At 35.4% G+C, this 16952-nt stretch overlaps 3 long non-coding RNA genes and 1 pseudogene across 3 annotated transcripts; 2 read left to right on the top strand and 2 right to left on the bottom strand.

Moving 5' to 3' along the window:
• The first annotated feature begins 1428 nt into the window (after positions 1–1428).
• Positions 1429–2462, top strand: LOC126598595 (uncharacterized; annotated as a pseudogene).
• Positions 1598–3513, bottom strand: LOC126598596 (uncharacterized). The gene is made up of 3 exons (XR_007614891.1): positions 3201–3513; positions 2993–3105; positions 1598–2012 (listed from the first exon to the last, which is right to left on the bottom strand). It is a non-coding gene; the product is annotated as an uncharacterized LOC126598596 (long non-coding RNA).
• Positions 3514–10054: 6541 nt separating this feature from the next.
• Positions 10055–11912, top strand: LOC126598597 (uncharacterized). The gene is made up of 2 exons (XR_007614892.1): positions 10055–10262; positions 11630–11912. It is a non-coding gene; the product is annotated as an uncharacterized LOC126598597 (long non-coding RNA).
• A 1999-nt stretch (positions 11913–13911) lies between these two features.
• On the bottom strand, positions 13912–14774 carry LOC126598599 (uncharacterized). Its single transcript, XR_007614894.1, has 3 exons — positions 14519–14774; positions 14332–14434; positions 13912–14238 (listed from the first exon to the last, which is right to left on the bottom strand). It is a non-coding gene; the product is annotated as an uncharacterized LOC126598599 (long non-coding RNA).
• Between the last annotated feature and the right edge of the window lie 2178 nt (positions 14775–16952).

Below are 16952 nucleotides of genomic sequence, written 5' to 3'. Positions count from 1 at the left end.
TTGGGATTTTTCCACCAAGCGGTTATTTTCCGACGATGAAATAAAGAAGCAGTGCGCAGTGCTGGAAAATGACGTTTTTGGGCTTAAATTGCGTTTTTGGAGCCCAAGATGACCTCGGATGGGTTTGTGGCCTTCTGGAAAAGTGTTCAGAATATCCCAAACATTAAATCCAGCTATATTGGGCCAGTTTTGGAGCAGCTTATGGGTCAAAACGTGGCTGTTCAGATTTTAGACGAATTTTATCATTTAATTTAGGGTTATGTTTCCTAGGGTTTGTGGAGAGGCTTGGCATATATATTGCTTGGCCGTCTATAGTTTTTCTGGACGCTTTATTTTATGCAATATTGGAGACAGAGAAGTGTTAGGGTTTCGAAGATTTTCTACTTGAAGGTGTTTTCAATCCTTTTCTTAAGAGATATTTCTATGATTTCAATTATGAATATGCGGAACTAATTTCTTTTGCTAGGGCGAAGCCTTGAGCCTTAGCATGAATATGTGATTTTTATTTAATTGCTTATGATCGATTGCATGCGTACTTTGAATTGTTAATCACCGGGATAAAAACTATCTAATTGTCGTAATGCCTGATCACCATTAGGATCTTTAGAAAAGTAATTTGATGCAATTTTGGTCGGAAGGTTCCCTGAAATTGACGCTGGCTTCTTGTGATTAATAATTGTAATTTCTCTTAAGATGAATATCACGTCATAAGGATTGCATGGTTTTTCAAAGGATTTTCATAAAGCATAATGAGTCTTTCATGTTTAGATTTGATCCGAACGTCCGGACGGGTTGCATGTTAGATATACGTTCTATGTTGGAGGTTCCAAGTAGAATATGAATTAGGAAAATCTAACCTTCAAAGTGGCATGTGTAGATCATAAGTAATTGGTAAAAATTCATAGGATTGCTAGGTGATGGTGAAACCCTAGTGCTTTCTTAATTTGATTTTCTCAAAACTGTTTTCTTCTCTCTAATCCTAATATTGCAGATTGTTTATTTTTAATTCATTAAATTCGTTTTTATTTTAATTAGGTTATAAAATCAATCACTTCAATTTCTATTTTACAATAATTAAATGGAATCTGATTAGTTCGAATTATTTAATAATCCCTGTGAAGATGACCTTGCGAAATCCGTTTATACTACAATAACCTTGTGATTCTTGCAAGTAAAATAGGAGAGTTAAGCCCGTTCACATGAGTAGTAAAAATCCTATCAAGAAAATGGCGCCGTTGCCGGGGATTATTTAAAATAATTCCTACTAATCAGAATTTCAATTAGTTATTGCTGTTTATACATATAAGAACAAAAATTAATTAATTAATTAATTTTCGTTTTTGTTTTATTTTTCTCAGATTACAACAACTCTTAGTTAATTATTTTTGTATATATCTTTTTATTTAATTGTTAATTTTGTTTGGTAGGTTACAATTTGTTTCTTTTTGAGCAGTGCAACAATGGAATTTGCAGTTCCCCCTGAATTCAATCTAGGACCACCCCTTTGGGTGTCATTAGCAGAAAAGGGTTATTATGGATTTAAGCCCACAGTTTGTGCTCTTTGTAATTCAAATACTCATGATATTTTGCAATGTCCTGAGAGAGAATATTTTCCAGATTATGTCCAGAAGTATATAAATATGAGAAACGATTCAAAATGGAACTGGAACAATCCACATTCAGAGTTCTACACTCAAAGTTTGAAAGAGCATCTTGGGCGGTATTTTGAGCAGCTTAATGTGCCACAAGAGCTTTCAGTGGAGGACAAGCTCTCTAAATTGTTGGAATTAATTGACTTATACATTGAAATAACCAATGACGGATTTCTGATTCAAGCATTAAATTATGGGAAGAGCTTTAATGATCAAGAGGAGATTGGTGCAGGAATTGAAGAGCAATCTGCCACCCAGTCATGCCCAAGGGAGGAAACACCACCTGCTGATCGTGAAACAATTTCCCCACAATCTTTTCCTCCCCAAGTTTATGGGCCACCAGAACCCTTCCCAGCAGGGCTGCAAGAATGCACAAGAATTGATATGTTAGAAGCTGTTCATTCAAAATCAGTACATCAGACATCACATGATCAGCTTTTGACTACTCTGACCATTTTGGATTCGGAGCAACAGGCTACTGATCAGAAAATTTTGGTTGCTGAATTGGACACGCAAACGTCGCAATTCATCAAATTTAAAGAAAATCAGGATCAATTCCGTGACAGCTAAATTCCTCATAGAGAAATTTTGCCAGTGCAGAGGTTGTGGGTGTTAAATACAAGGTTCAAGGCAGCTCGACGGAAACATAAACCTCACTGGAAACAACCTTATTTGATCACAAAGATTCATTCACATAGAAGTGCACTTATGAAGTATTCAACAACTGATAAACAACAACTCATTCCATACCTATTGTTGCCGTATGATGCTATCAAGAAGTGGTTAACTCGAAGGGAACAAGTGACGTGATCTTCAATTCTTCCCTCTACGTCTAGCTATAGACGTTAACTAAAGCGCTAATTGGGAGGCAACCCAATTTTTCTAACTCTTTTCTTTTTATTTCGTTTATTTTATTTTCCTGTTTTTATTCCTAATTACAAAAATCACAAAAATAAAAAAATCAGAAAATTGAAAAAAAAATTGCAGTTTTTAATTATTGTTATTTTTCTTTACTTATCTAATTAGGTTTTTTATTGCAGGTTGCATTCAGAACTGATTCGCCCTGATCCCAACTAAGGGGGTGCAATCAACATTTATTCCCCCAGCACATTCATCATCAATTCATCATAAATTCCTCTACATTCATGAGATTAGGCAGTGCGGAGTGCAGAAACAAAGTTGAGGGATCTAAGTGGCACAGAGAATAAGACATGATGAATTTATAGATCTCTTCATGCATGACGAACAAGCCAATTCAACATACTGAGGCACTGAGACCATATACAAATTTTTATTCACAGATTCTTATCAAACATAGTTGCAAGGATATAGAAGCATACCTTTTCAATGAGGATCTAAACCGGATCTGCAGTGTTGTAGCTGTTGTTCCTTTTCATTGCCGTTGCAGAGCTTTCAGGTCAGGGACATTTGCACATTCATAATATACACAGATCTGAGACCAACATGCATCAGTCACAGAACCATGATGTTCAACCAGTTACTCAGAGACTATAAAAAAAAAAAAAAAGGTGGACGACGGTGTGTTACCTGCTGATGGCTGGTTTTTTGGACAATCAACCAAAGATCTACCAATATTTGGGGTGCAAGGTTGGTGCTGCTGTGCGAGAGAGGAGAGGCTCGGGTTCTCACAAATGAGAGAAATGAGAGAAAAACGAGAGATGAGGAGGCTGAATTTCTAAGAGGCAGAAGGTTATTGCGTTTTTTTTAAAGTAATGAAGAAGAGAGCAGAGATGCATTGGGGGACATGAAAAAAAAAATGTGAGAGACAGAGAGGTTTTTTTTCATTTTTATGAGATATGGGGTCCGAGAGAAATGAAAAAAAAAATGGGAGAAAGAAGGATTTGCTGTGAAATGGAGAGAGTAAAAGTATTTTCAGAATTTCTAGAGAGAGCTAGATGGGCACATGGGGTTGATCTTAACCCTTGATTTGGAATCCTATGGAGCTACCCTTCGTGATGCATGCCACGTGTTCAAAGCTGGAGTATTCATATGTCTGCTCAATTGACTCGGTTTGAATAAAGAGGGGAGAGAGCCGTTTGGGCTCTGACAGAGACAGAAACAAATCTGCACGCCACTTTCCACTTGCATGCCAGCTGCATGCCATTTTTTTTTTATAGGGAATCCAATGTTTATTTCAAAAGGGCGTGTAGCAAGTGGCCCGTCACGTCCTGATCTTTTCCATACATCCTAGGTGGTTTGAATTCCTTTCTTTACATTTTGTTTTCTAGTTTCTTTCCTTTCCTTTTCTTTTTATAGTCTTGTCCATTTTATTTTTCTAGTGTCACAGTTTTTGTATTGTGTTTTTTTTATTTTTTATTTTTTTTAGTTTTCTTTTTGTTTCCACCACACCTTGAGGACAAAGTGTGAAATAAGTTTGGGGGTGGGAAAATAACATTTTAGGTTTTTAATTTTTGTGTCGGTTAAAAGTTTTCATTCTTTTTAAGTTAATATCCATAGATTATTTTAAACGTTAGAACAAATGGACATGGTGAATGTTAATCCCACATTAGAGTTTTTGCTATTTATCGTTGCTTAGACACTAATTCATGAATTATAATTTGAACTTTGCACATCACACCAACATGGTTTGTGGGGAGTGAGATTGAAACACTTGCTTTTAGTCTAAGTTATTTTTAATTTTTGTTTTAAGTAAAGTCAGTTATTATTGTGAATAAAGTAATAATTGTCTCACCCGAGGTTTTGCCTAGTAACCGGGCCAGTCCTACCTAATCAGCAGTGATTCTCGCGTCAAACGGTAGGGTTTTGGCATGGGGCAGGGTGGTTAGTTGGTTTCGTAGCCTTTTCAGCTCGGGTTAATAAGTCCTTAGGGGTGTTCTACACCTAGTGTCCTAAAGCCCTAGTGGTTTGGGAGTCATTGACCTAAAGCTCGCTACATGGGTTGGATCGAAAGCTTAAGTAAACCGACATTGCACGACCACTACTGTTACTGAAAAAAAAAAAATTGTTACTGAAAAAAAGAAAAAAAAATTGAAAAGAAAAAGAAAATGAAAAACAGTTATATTTAAAGTTAGTATGTGTGAAATAAAGAAGTACGAGAGGTAAGGGTTTTAGTCGAGTCTCCTTAATTATGTGGTTCACTTTACACCAAAGGAAGTTTGTGAATTCTTTTCTAATTGATTCTAAATGGCTTAGACTCTATGGTGGGATTGGTTGGAACTTTTGAAAAAATGTTCTAGTTTTTAAAATTTGCTATGGATTGCAACTTTGAAGGTGAAAATTTTTGTCAGTTAATTTTAGCCAGTTGTTTAGTTTGTTAAGTTTTTATTTTTGTTTGAGTCTTGTTTTGCTTGAGGACAAGCAAAAAGCTAAGTTTGGGGGTATTTGATGAGTAGATTTTATATTATATATTTTACCCTAATCTTAGTATATTTTGGTTAAAATATTGGAAAATTTTTGATAATTTGAATTGTATTTTTAATATAGGACTTTCGACTTCCTCTGGAGCAAAACAGGATCAAATGGACGAATTTTGGAGTAATTCCAGTTGGAGGACGTTCGTGAGTCACTTAGCTTGATCGTATCAAAAATTGGGATTTTTCCACCAAGCGGTTATTTTCTGACGATGAAATAAAGAAGCAGTGCGCAGTGCTGGAAAATGACGTTTTTGGGCTTAAATTGCGTTTTTGGAGCCCAAGATGACCTCGGATGGGTTCGTGGCCTTCTGGAAAAGTGTTCAGAATATCCCAAACATTAAATCCAGCTATATTGGGCCAGTTTTGGAGCAGCTTATGGGTCAAAACGTGGCTGTTCAGATTTTAGACGAATTTTATCATTTAATTTAGGGTTATGTTTCCTAGGGTTTGTGGAGAGGCTTGGCATATATATTGCTTGGCCGTCTATAGTTTTTCTGGACGTTTTATTTTATGCAATATTGGAGACAGAGAAGTGTTAGGGTTTCGAAGATTTTCTACTTGAAGGTGTTTTCAATCCTTTTCTTAAGAGATATTTCTATGATTTCAATTATGAATATGCGGAACTAATTTCTTTTGCTAGGGCGAAGCCTTGAGCCTTAGCATGAATATGTGATTTTTATTTAATTGCTTATGATCGATTGCATGCGTACTTTGAATTGTTAATCACCGGGATAAAAACTATCTAATTGTCGTAATGCCTGATCACCATTAGGATCTTTAGAAAAGTAATTTGATGCAATTTTGGTCGGAAGGTTCCCTGAAATTGACGCTGGCTTCTTGTGATTAATAATTGTAATTTCTCTTAAGATGAATATCACGTCATAAGGATTGCATGGTTTTTCAAAGGATTTTCATAAAGCATAATGAGTCTTTCATGTTTAGATTTGATCCGAACGTCCGGACGGGTTGCATGTTAGATATACGTTCTATGTTGGAGGTTCCAAGTAGAATATGAATTAGGAAAATCTAACCTTCAAAGTGGCATGTGTAGATCATAAGTAATTGGTAAAAATTCATAGGATTGCTAGGTGATGGTGGAACCCTAGTGCTTTCTTAATTTGATTTTCTCAAAACTGTTTTCTTCTCTCTAATCCTAATATTGCAGATTGTTTATTTTTAATTCATTAAATTCGTTTTTATTTTAATTAGGTTATAAAATCAATCACTTCAATTTCTATTTTACAATAATTAAATGGAATCTGATTAGTTCGAATTATTTAATAATCCCTGTGAAGATGACCTTGCGAAATCCGTTTATACTACAATAACCTTGTGATTCTTGCAAGTAAAATAGGAGAGTTAAGCCCGTTCACATGAGTAGTAAAAATCCTATCACTGGACGATGAGTCGTTTGGCTAACTCGACGAGGGGAATGAGGTGGCTTAGGCCTGAAGTTGAGACGATGGCAACATGCGGTGGCTTAGGCCTGAAGTTGAGACGATGGCAACATGCGGTGGTTTGATCAGTTTATGGTGGTCGTTGTAGTGGTGGTTACTGCTGCGGTGGCTTTGGGTGTCTAATGCCATGGTTGCTCTAGGGATTTTAATGTTTGATGAAATGAATGCAAGGAAGAAAAAGAATATTTATAAGGAAAATTGTGGAGAATAATTGAGAACAATGTGACCATTGACTTGTAAGTCTATTGCGGTCAATTGTATTTATTTTTACTTGTAAATGAGAGGTTTTAGGTTTTGTTTTTGTTTGCCAAGTGAGAATTTAGACTACATTATTATGGCTTACCAATTGTGAAGCTTAACTCATTTCTTTACCCTACATAATACTGCTTACTTGAAAAAAAAAATGCCCCTTCTTGTTAATATATTGAGTTTGGAATTTTTGGTGGTGTAGGTACGTGAATTAGGTGTGAATATGATAAAGTTGATGGGGCTCACGACGGAGAGAGTTGTGTTTCTATTTGTGCTTTTTTTTTTCTCTCTTTAATCTCAGTTTACTAGCCTAAAGTTTCGTAGTTTTCAACATTTGGTAAATAAATTTTTTTTCATCCCAGAGTCATACCTCAAGTTTCAATTTTCGAACAGTCTCATACATCCGTTAAATTGATTGTTAAGTCAGCCGTTAACTGATGACGTAACGCCCATGTGGAGAATGACAGGACGCCACATTCGTTAAGGGTCTACGTGGAAATAAAAAAACTTAAAAAATTAATAAATTTAAAAACAAAAAATAGAAAAAGGTGGGGATAATTGCTTCCTCTCTTCTTGTCCCTTTTCCTCTCTCCTCAAATCTCAAATCCTCATCAGCCCTTGCCCTCGCAACCTTGTAACCCTCCATGGAGGTTTGTGGACCGCGTAATCGTCGCCCTCCCTATTACTGCCACTGGCAATGGTTGGGCGGAGATTGATTCGGCAACCGACGGAGGAATTGAAAGGGAAAATATAGTGTGCCCAATGATAAGCCTATCGACCCAATTTGCTCCCAAGAATTCGAATTCTTTGTCCATGGAGTTTTCCCATTAAATTTTTTCCAATTCCAATTTCCAGTGTTTTCCCTATTCTTACCCCTAAAAAAAATTGCAAAAATTTGGGGATGAAGGTGAAGGCCAGAGAAATCCCGCTCATCTCTTCACTCAATGGCCAAATCCCACTCATTGGGTTTTCATCTCTTGTTCCTTAATCCGAGCAACAGCGGAGCTGGGCAAAGCTGTAGGCACGCCAAACTCACCAACCCAGATCCCAACCATTTCTTTTCTGCCTGAACCACCCAGCCAACCCCGATCCACCAAGACCCGCACTTGTTGCTGCTCAACTGTGGCAAGCTCGCGCTTTCTTAACCACCCCTTGCAGCCCGCCAGAACCACCAAAGTTGCATTTCCATCGATCTAAGATTTGCAGAAGAGAGAAAATGGGGCGAGGAGAGAGGAAGCAATTATCCCCACCTTTCTTTTTCTTTTTTTTTTTAATTTTTTAATTTATTAATTTTTATTTATTTTTAGTTCCACATGGACCCTTAACGACATGTGGGCCCTATAATTCTCTACATGGGCGCCACATCATCAGTTAATGGCTGACTTAATAATCAGCTTAACGAATGTATAAGACTGTTCGAAAATTGGAACTTGAGGTATGACTCTTGGATGAAAAAAATTTCATGTACCAAATGCTGAAAACCACAAAATTTTATGGTAATAAACTGAGATTAACCGTTTTTTTTTATATTTGTTTGTTTGTTTGTTTCTGTTGCCTTTTATATTTTGAGAAAACCTTTCATGCTTCTTTAAACAATTCTATTTGTGATTTTTTTTTATTTTACAAATTCTATTTGTGATCTTTGTATAATATGTGTGTTTGTTTCTTTCGCCGTAGTTCACGCTTCCCTCTTAAATTTGACATCACTGCTAACATCATGCACACGTAACGATGATTTTGGAATCTTTTGATACCTGTCGCTAGACCTGGCAATTTCTGACACGACATGATGACACGACACGAAAATAATGGGTTTCGAGTCAACACGATAACTAATCGGATCATTATCGGGTGACCTGTTAAGAACCCGTTAAGAACCCATTATTAACAGGTTCTTAACAGGTATACAAGCGGATAACACGTGGATGACCCGTTTCGACCTGTTAAGAAAAAAAATTATTTTGATAATTTTAAAGTTTAATTACTAAAAGATTTATTATAAATCTTTTAGTATATACAATATATACAATAGCCATATTAATATATACAACAGTCATATTAATATATACAATATATTCTGTATAACAATATACAATATATACAATAGCCATATTACTAAAAGATTTATTATAAATCTTTTAGATCATGTTTATGCAATAGCCATATTAATATATACAATATATTCTATATTAAATATATATAGTTTTGTATTATTATTCTATATGAGTTTAAAAAAAAGTTTTAGTCATTATTTATTTTTATTATGAGAGTTTCTTATTATCATTACTAGGATAAATTTTACTTAACATGTTGTTGTCCAAAATTAAAATAAACTAGTATAGTATTTGTATGGGCAAGAACTAAGAAGACATACATACAAGTATGAAAAATGTGAAAGAATATATAAACCCTTGTGATTCATCATTATTTCTCCACGAGTAGATAGTGGTTACACTTACATTATCGTTTAGATTTTTAAAATCCTCCAAACCTCATGAATAATATTTTTTTATTTGAGGGAAAAATTAATAAAATTAATAATAATTATTGTAGAAGTGTAAAACATGTAAAAAAAAAATATACAATCACTCATAATGACAAGCTTTACAACTTTCATGAAAGGGTCAGCTTCGAAATCCAACACTATAATCCATAAACCTTAAATTTATATTTGACCGTCTATTGTCATTTACGCTTTATTCTTGTTACTGAATTTCATTTTTTTAATTTTCCTTTTTGAAAACATAATCATCTGGTGGATGTAAGAAGATGAATGTTCAGATCTTTGATATCACGTTTCAATATTTACGGTTAACTGAAATATGAGTCGATGTTATATAGTTTGTAGAAACTTTATAAATATCAAGCAATATTTTCACTAACCATAAAACTTTGAACATAATATCAACGATCCAAACCATTCATCTTCTTGCATCCTCTAATAGATCATGTTTTCAAAAAATAAAATTTGAAAAAATAAAATTTGATGAGAAAAATGAAGCGTAAATGTAAACAACAATCAATGGTTAAATTTTGATCTATGATTTATATGATTATAGTGGCGAATTTCGAAGTTAAGCTCTTCACAAAAGTTGTAAAGTTTGTCATTACAAGCGTTTATATATTTTTCTATATTTTTTATACTTCTACATTAATTAAAAAACTATTAAAGACTTTACTTAAATAACAGCCGTTAGATAAATGAGAATAAATCTTTATCATTAGATTCTATTTCATTTATATTATTAAAACTTTTTTGGACAAAAAAGCCCCTTATATTTTCCATTATTTTCCAATTTTTTCCATTTGATTTGATCAGAAGCTAGCGCCCAGCCCTAAATTCTAATCCCTTTCTTTCTTTCTCTCTCCCCACTCTCGTACCCTCTCTCCCGACCCGCCGCGGCGCCTTTTGTTCTTCCTAGCCTCTCTCTCCTGTCGTCTGTTCTTCCAAAAAGCTCTAATCCGACGGCCACGATCTTCTTGTCCTCCATTCGTACAACCACTTATGTGTAAGTATTTCTCCCTCTTCAACCTTGCTCTCTCTTCACTCTTTCTACGCTGATTTACGTACTTGGGTATTTTTATATCACTATATATAGACACTTTCTGTGTTCTTTTCATTTGTTTAATGTTGTATCTTCATAAATCTTATGTTTTTGTTTCTTCTTTTTCATTCGAAATTACGAATTTTCATTTCTTAAAAAAAAAAAACCCATGTTTTGTTTTTTAAATCTGACAATTTTTTATTAGTTCCAAAATGCAGTGATTTTAGTTTGGATTATTTGACTTGTTAATTGATATGGGGATTCTGGATTTTAGCTACTGATATCAAGCAGTATTTGAGTTTACTTTTTCTGATATGGCAATGTTTTTGTTTACTTTTTCTGATATGGGGATTCTCCGATTCTGGATTATTTGACTTGTTAACTGATATGGCAATGTTTTTGTTTACTTTTTCTGTTGAAATCTGCTCAAGGGGTATTTGAGTTTCTGCATTTCGTTTGCTGAGTGTGTTTACTGCTTGTTAAGTACATGAGTTTGATTGCTTTTAAAGCCGTAAATTTCAAAAATTACTTGATGAGTATTTTTGCTAGTGTTCTCTGCAGCTAAATTTGATCTTGTATGTATGCGTGTGCTGGTATACCTTATAAGAGTTTGTTAGATTTTGGTGCTACATTTCTTTGAACTGCTTGAGGTTTTAGGACTGATTGAAGATGTCGGTTTTAGAAGTCTTGATAAATGACTTACATTTATGGATATCTGTTGGATGGATATGAATCTATAGTTGTACAGTTGCCTGTACAGTAAGTCCTCTGTTTATTTTTCTTACTCGTGAAGATTTCTCCCATCACTCTGCGAATGACATAGGGCCTTGGTTTCTAATGGGTAAATTTCATATTAGCTCTTGTTGTTGACATACTAGGCGAAGCCGGCCACATATTTTTAGGATGACTATAATTAGGCCTGGCATTTTGGATCCAACCCGTTAACCCGACCCGACCCGTTAATATTTGTATTTGGGTGGATACTTAACGGGTCGGGTCGCTAACGGGTGAACCCGTTAACAACCCGTTAAATAACGGATCACTTTGGGTCAACCCGTTAGACCCGTTAGCACCCGTTAGTTGAGGATATTTTAGTAATTTTAGTAAAGTCTTAATAACAAAAAATAAACTTTATGTAAAAAAAAATAATAATAATTGTTAACGGGTGAAACGGGTGACCCGTTAGCTTAACGGGTCGGATTCGGGTGACCCATTAGCTTAACGGGTTGGGTTCGGATGACCCGTTAACTTAACGGGTCGAGTTCAAACCCAATAAACCCGACCCGTTTACAGGTCTAACTATAATCAATTGTTTTGGTTAAACATTGCAGGCGGGCGCATATTCTCCGTCCACTTCCAGCCTCCAGGCAAGCCACTGTAATTACAAGATGGCTTTTGCTATGCTGCATATGGATTATGGAGTATACTGTATTGCCTCGTCACTTATGGTACCTTGATAAATGCAAAAATTAAACAGACAGAATAAAGTTACCAATTATTTTACGAGAGACCATACCAACAAATAGTATGACTATTTGGAAGCAGGGGTATGGGTGTGAATTAAATTGGTGTACACAGATTGGCTCTAATAAAATATGAGTTTTGGGACTAGAAGATTGATTTGTGTTTTGGTTCTAATTAAGAAATTGTGGGTTCGAGTCGAATCCCACTTCACTAGGTGTGCGTGCAACCTTTTTCTTTCACTAAAAAAAATTATTATGTTTTTTATTTGATTATTTATTAATTTAAAATATATTTTCCTTAACGGGTAACGGATCGGGTCATATTACCCATTAATATTATCAGGTCGATTACGGGTCGGGTCATTTTACCGGTTTATTTTAACGGGTGTTACACGACACGACCTGTTAAGATATCGGGTATGACATGAAAACGACACGAACATAGAAAACACAACACGAATGCCAGGTCTACCTATCGCAGAGGTAATGAAATATAGGTAATTTGGGATAATAAATAAATGTAGATGTAGGTAGGTGTATTTGAATCATTTGATACTAAATCTGGCAATTATTTACACAACCTATTAATCATACTCAAAATTATATGAAAATAATGAATTTTAGGTCAACATTTAACTAATTTGATCATTATCAGGTCAATTTTTTTTTTTAAGTACATCGATATTTTTATACTAATGAGAGAGGGAGGTCGGCTAGCTATACGATATGTGTTGAACAACCAAAAAAAAAAAAAATAGAGTCCATACACATTGGGTCAAATTATAGGGCAAAACAAAAATGTAATCCAGCAAAAAAAAAACGAGGATGGGCTTTACATACAAATTAACATCCATAAGTAAATTAAAAAAAAAAATCTAAATGTCTTCCTACAAAAGGGGGAAGAAACTGTGCAAAACCTATTTTTCTGCAAAGCATGGAAAAAAATGCATAGTTAGTGGGAGAAGTTAAGGGAAAGTGATAGGAGGTCATGGCCTCCATCATCCCCCACGTAACAAATTCTAAAGTTTTCTTGGGACGCCTATAAATAGGCATCAACTACAGCAAGGGAAAAAAATAGAAAAGAAAGGGGAAACTCTGCAGAAAAAATAAAGAAACTTTGAGAGAACAAGGTGCTGCCAAAAAAGAGAGCAAGCAGTTTGATCCTTTGTGCTTTCGAATCAAGATCCAAAAAAAGAAACATTCATCACCAGGTATGAAATAAGTTCTATTAATTTATGTATTTCTCTTGTTTGATGTTGTGTTGCAGACAAAAATGACGAAAATAGGGAGTAATCAGTTACCTAGAGTTTGTAACCTTCAGTTTATACAAGAAAATTGCAACATTTAAAAGAGAAATGAAGAAGATGATCTGAAGTCCCCACTGACAGCAGCAGAAATAATCTCCAAAATCCCATGAATTTCTTTGGGGTGGCCTAAACCACCCCGTGAAGTTCCAATCAAGTCTAAGAAATCCGTATTCATCATCCACCCCAAGAAAGAAGAAACCATTGGTGTCATGGCAAGCAATAGATTTGATAAAGAAATAACAAAGTTTCGACTCCAAATATCAACCACAATCTGTTTTTGTTATTCAATCAACAACAGTGCAGGAGCTTATTGGCAAAAGTAGAAGCAATATGCTCCAAAAAGGTGTTTAGTTGCTGATATCCTAGACTTCAAAGATTACTCCAGAAAAAGGAAAAGGAAGAAGATGTCTTTTGAAGAATTTAAGTGTGGCTATCATTTTGGATAAAAGAGACACAGGAACAAAGGAAAAGGTGCATATGTTGACAAAGAGACAAAGGAAAAGAAGCCAAAAAATACCACTTGACCAACTCATGCTTGGTTCAAAGCCTTCTTTGCCACGTGAAGATGGAACAAAGATTTTCATTGTGTAAAAAATGTTCACCTACTTCTCTGCCACATGAAGATGGGACAAAAAAAAAAGGGTTCAAAGTTTCCATCTTCTATGCCGTCCCAAGCTTCTCTCTCACGTGAAGATTAAAATAAAAAATGTTTCAAGCCTTTGCATTAGACACTTGCTGTTCCAAGTTTATAAAGAAGGAAAAGTTTGCTGCCAAATTATTTGGGAAACTCATTCACATGGCAAACACCCCAAAGAACTAGAAGATAAATCAAGACTACAAAAATTTTGGGAAAAACATCACTTTATACAAGTGTTAACAAGAAAAGCATGGCAAGTATCAAAGACAAAACATAAATGGGAACACAAAAGGGGTGTCCAAATGCCCACTGTCAAGACCAGTCAAATAATTTCCCCTGAGGAAACAGAAATGCCAGAGAGTAATTACACTCTAATACATCAAAACTCATTCAAAATGCAGCAGATACGAGGGATGCATTACTACGAATTTATGAGTGCAAATTCCCATCTTTGGAGCCATGAATCAACACTTGTTTTCAAAGTACTGCAAAATAGTTTGTCCAAACAACCAATCAAAGAGATTCTGTTACTTCTGCACGAATTAATTAAACCAATCAGTCACAGTTCAGAGCTTCAACCCACTGCGAATCAAATTCAGAACACAGAAAAATGAAAACAGGGTCACCTACTGGTTATCTTCTTCCTCTTTTGCTTTGAATTCGAGCCACAAAAAGAGGACAAGCAAGTGGTGAAGAGCTGAGGCAGCAGAAAGAAAAGAAATATGTAACCTACATAAGAAGCCTCTGTGATTTAGGAGGAAAATATGATAAAATTGGAGCAATTCAAAAGAGTTCAAACTTTACCAATCTTACCCTTATTCATTTTGGAATTCATCGGCTGACAAACCTGAAAAGAATTTCAAAACATTACAAAATCTTTAGGAGCCCAAGTATTGCGGAGCTGCCTTTTGCTTCTAGAGGAAGGCCACCGGAATTTAGAGTCAAGAAAATGAGGACTTCTGAGGCCATTTTCGCAAGAGAGAGGAATGAATAAAGCTGCACCTCACGTGGGAGCTTGGTCATATAGAAAAGAAGAGAAGTTTTTAGACTTGGAAGAGTCACATAAAAAAAGGGAGAGAAAGTAAAGTTTGTTGTCAGGAGTTTGGTGGGTCAAATGGGTTCAAGGACCTATACTGAATGAGGTCGAAAAATCAAAAGAAAAGTATATATAATAAAAAAGGATAGGGCTGCCATATGTCTTTTTCCATCTTATGAGCCTGTTTGATCCAAACACTACAAATATATATAATAAAGAAAGGAAAAGTTACGTCAAGAGAGGGAAATAAAAGCTCCTAAAAAAAAAACTTCCTACTCACGTGAGTATTATGTGCATGGTCCATGGATTAAAACTCACGGCAGTGGCTCTATGACACCAAAGATTGAAAAACATCATTGTTTCCTAAAAATATGGAGATAATTTATGAACTACGCTGGTTTGATTCCGTTAAGGATACGTAAGTAGTCTGATATCAAATTATAGACGCAACCATGAAATCAAGACGAATCCCTGATTTATATAAACTAAATTCACTTCTGTTACTTTGACCAAGTAATTACAAATTCTACGAAAAGTAAAAGAGAAGTGAGCCGGTTCAAATTACGAATGACACGAAGCCGCTTCAAATGGTATAAAACTGTTTCAAATTACAAATGGCACGAAGCCACGTCAAATTTCAAATGGCATGAAGCCGCGTCAAATCCCAAAAGGCATAAAGTTCAAGAAAAATCTCAAATGGCATGAAGCCGAATCAAATGCTCCAACGACTTAAAGTCCTCGTCTGCATGAGCTAAAACTGCACAAGGCATCAAATGCTCCAACAGCTTAAAGTTTTCGCCCGCATGAGCTAAAACTCCACTAGGCATCAAATGCTCCAACGGCTTAAAGTCTTCGTTTGCATGAGCTGAAACTGCACAAGGCATCAGCTGCTCCTTGCCTGCACGAGCTGAAACTGCACAAGGCATCAAACCCCAACAAAACACATAAGGAACTACGAGTGACTTGATCCCTCAACGAGGGTATGTAGGCAATCTAGGGCTCTATCTAGACGCAGTCACAAAATCAAATAAACACCCAAATCCTCAAGTTACAATTTATTCATATTAGAATCAAAGGGTATTCCTTTCCCAAAAGAAAGGTTGTAATTAATAGGCGCGTAGCCTAGAATGGGTCAAACTTGAATTAATAAAACCCTTTTAAAAAAAATGAACGAGGGTGAAATTGTGTCGAGTGAATTATTTGTTTACATATGGTGTACAATTTTTGCTCAACAATGTGTATGATGACGGTGAAAATAAATCACCAATGGACTCAAGATATCAACGTAAGTTAATTAGATATAAGTCTCCTCAAAGACTAATAGTAATAATATTCATATGCATCAACATATAATAATAACTTTAAAACATAGAGTTTTGAAAGAAACCACTCAAAGGTAAACAGAGCGCCCATCCTCAATAAGCTCATTGCCTAACTCCCTTTTAATCTCAAAGTCACCTGTGATTTCATTATAAAGCTACTATAAGCTTTAAATTAGAATCTACAAAGTATCGTCTAAAACTACTATTTAGACATCGAATTAGCACAAATGGAAGGTGCCACGTGATTCAAAACATCGAACAACCTAATGTTAGGCCTCAAGTCCTGCACGTGCAGCAGCACACGCTCCACCATGAGCCGCTACAATGGTGTCACGCGTCGAGGAGCGCACCACCGTGCTCGCCGTTGCCAGTGCATGCGCGATCATCGATGAGAATCTAAAAGGATAATAGAATATACCTTTTTCATTGCTGAATTCCATTAAATCTAATGGAATAGTAGGCCTTGCTGTTAAAACTAATGGTGGCCACTACCTTTCTGTTGGCGTGAGTCAACCATTTAGTTTAGGAATGTAATCCTATAATTTATTCCTTGTATAATTGGGATTCTTATTTCTTGGTATGTGAGATATTGTACAACTATATATTTACCTTATTGAGAGAAGAATAAACATACAATTCAAACCCTAAACACTTTTATATTGGCATCATAGCAGGTTTCGACATGTCTCATTCTCTTAGTCTTTTACCTTAACTGCCAACTATTTTTTTGTTGGCTTAAAAAAAAATAATATATGTATATATATATACACACACACAAAACCATCCTCAAACAAGTAGTGTGGTCTCAAAGCAAGAGATCCACACCAAAAGGAAATATAGAAGAAAAACCAAACCATGGAGACCTTAATCAAACCGCTGCAACTTGCTG

The sequence above is a fragment of the Malus sylvestris genome, chromosome 14 (genome assembly GCF_916048215.2).
Source record: "Malus sylvestris chromosome 14, drMalSylv7.2, whole genome shotgun sequence".
Taxonomy (NCBI): Eukaryota; Viridiplantae; Streptophyta; class Magnoliopsida; order Rosales; family Rosaceae; genus Malus; species Malus sylvestris.
This window is presented reverse-complemented; position numbering and strand designations above follow the sequence as displayed.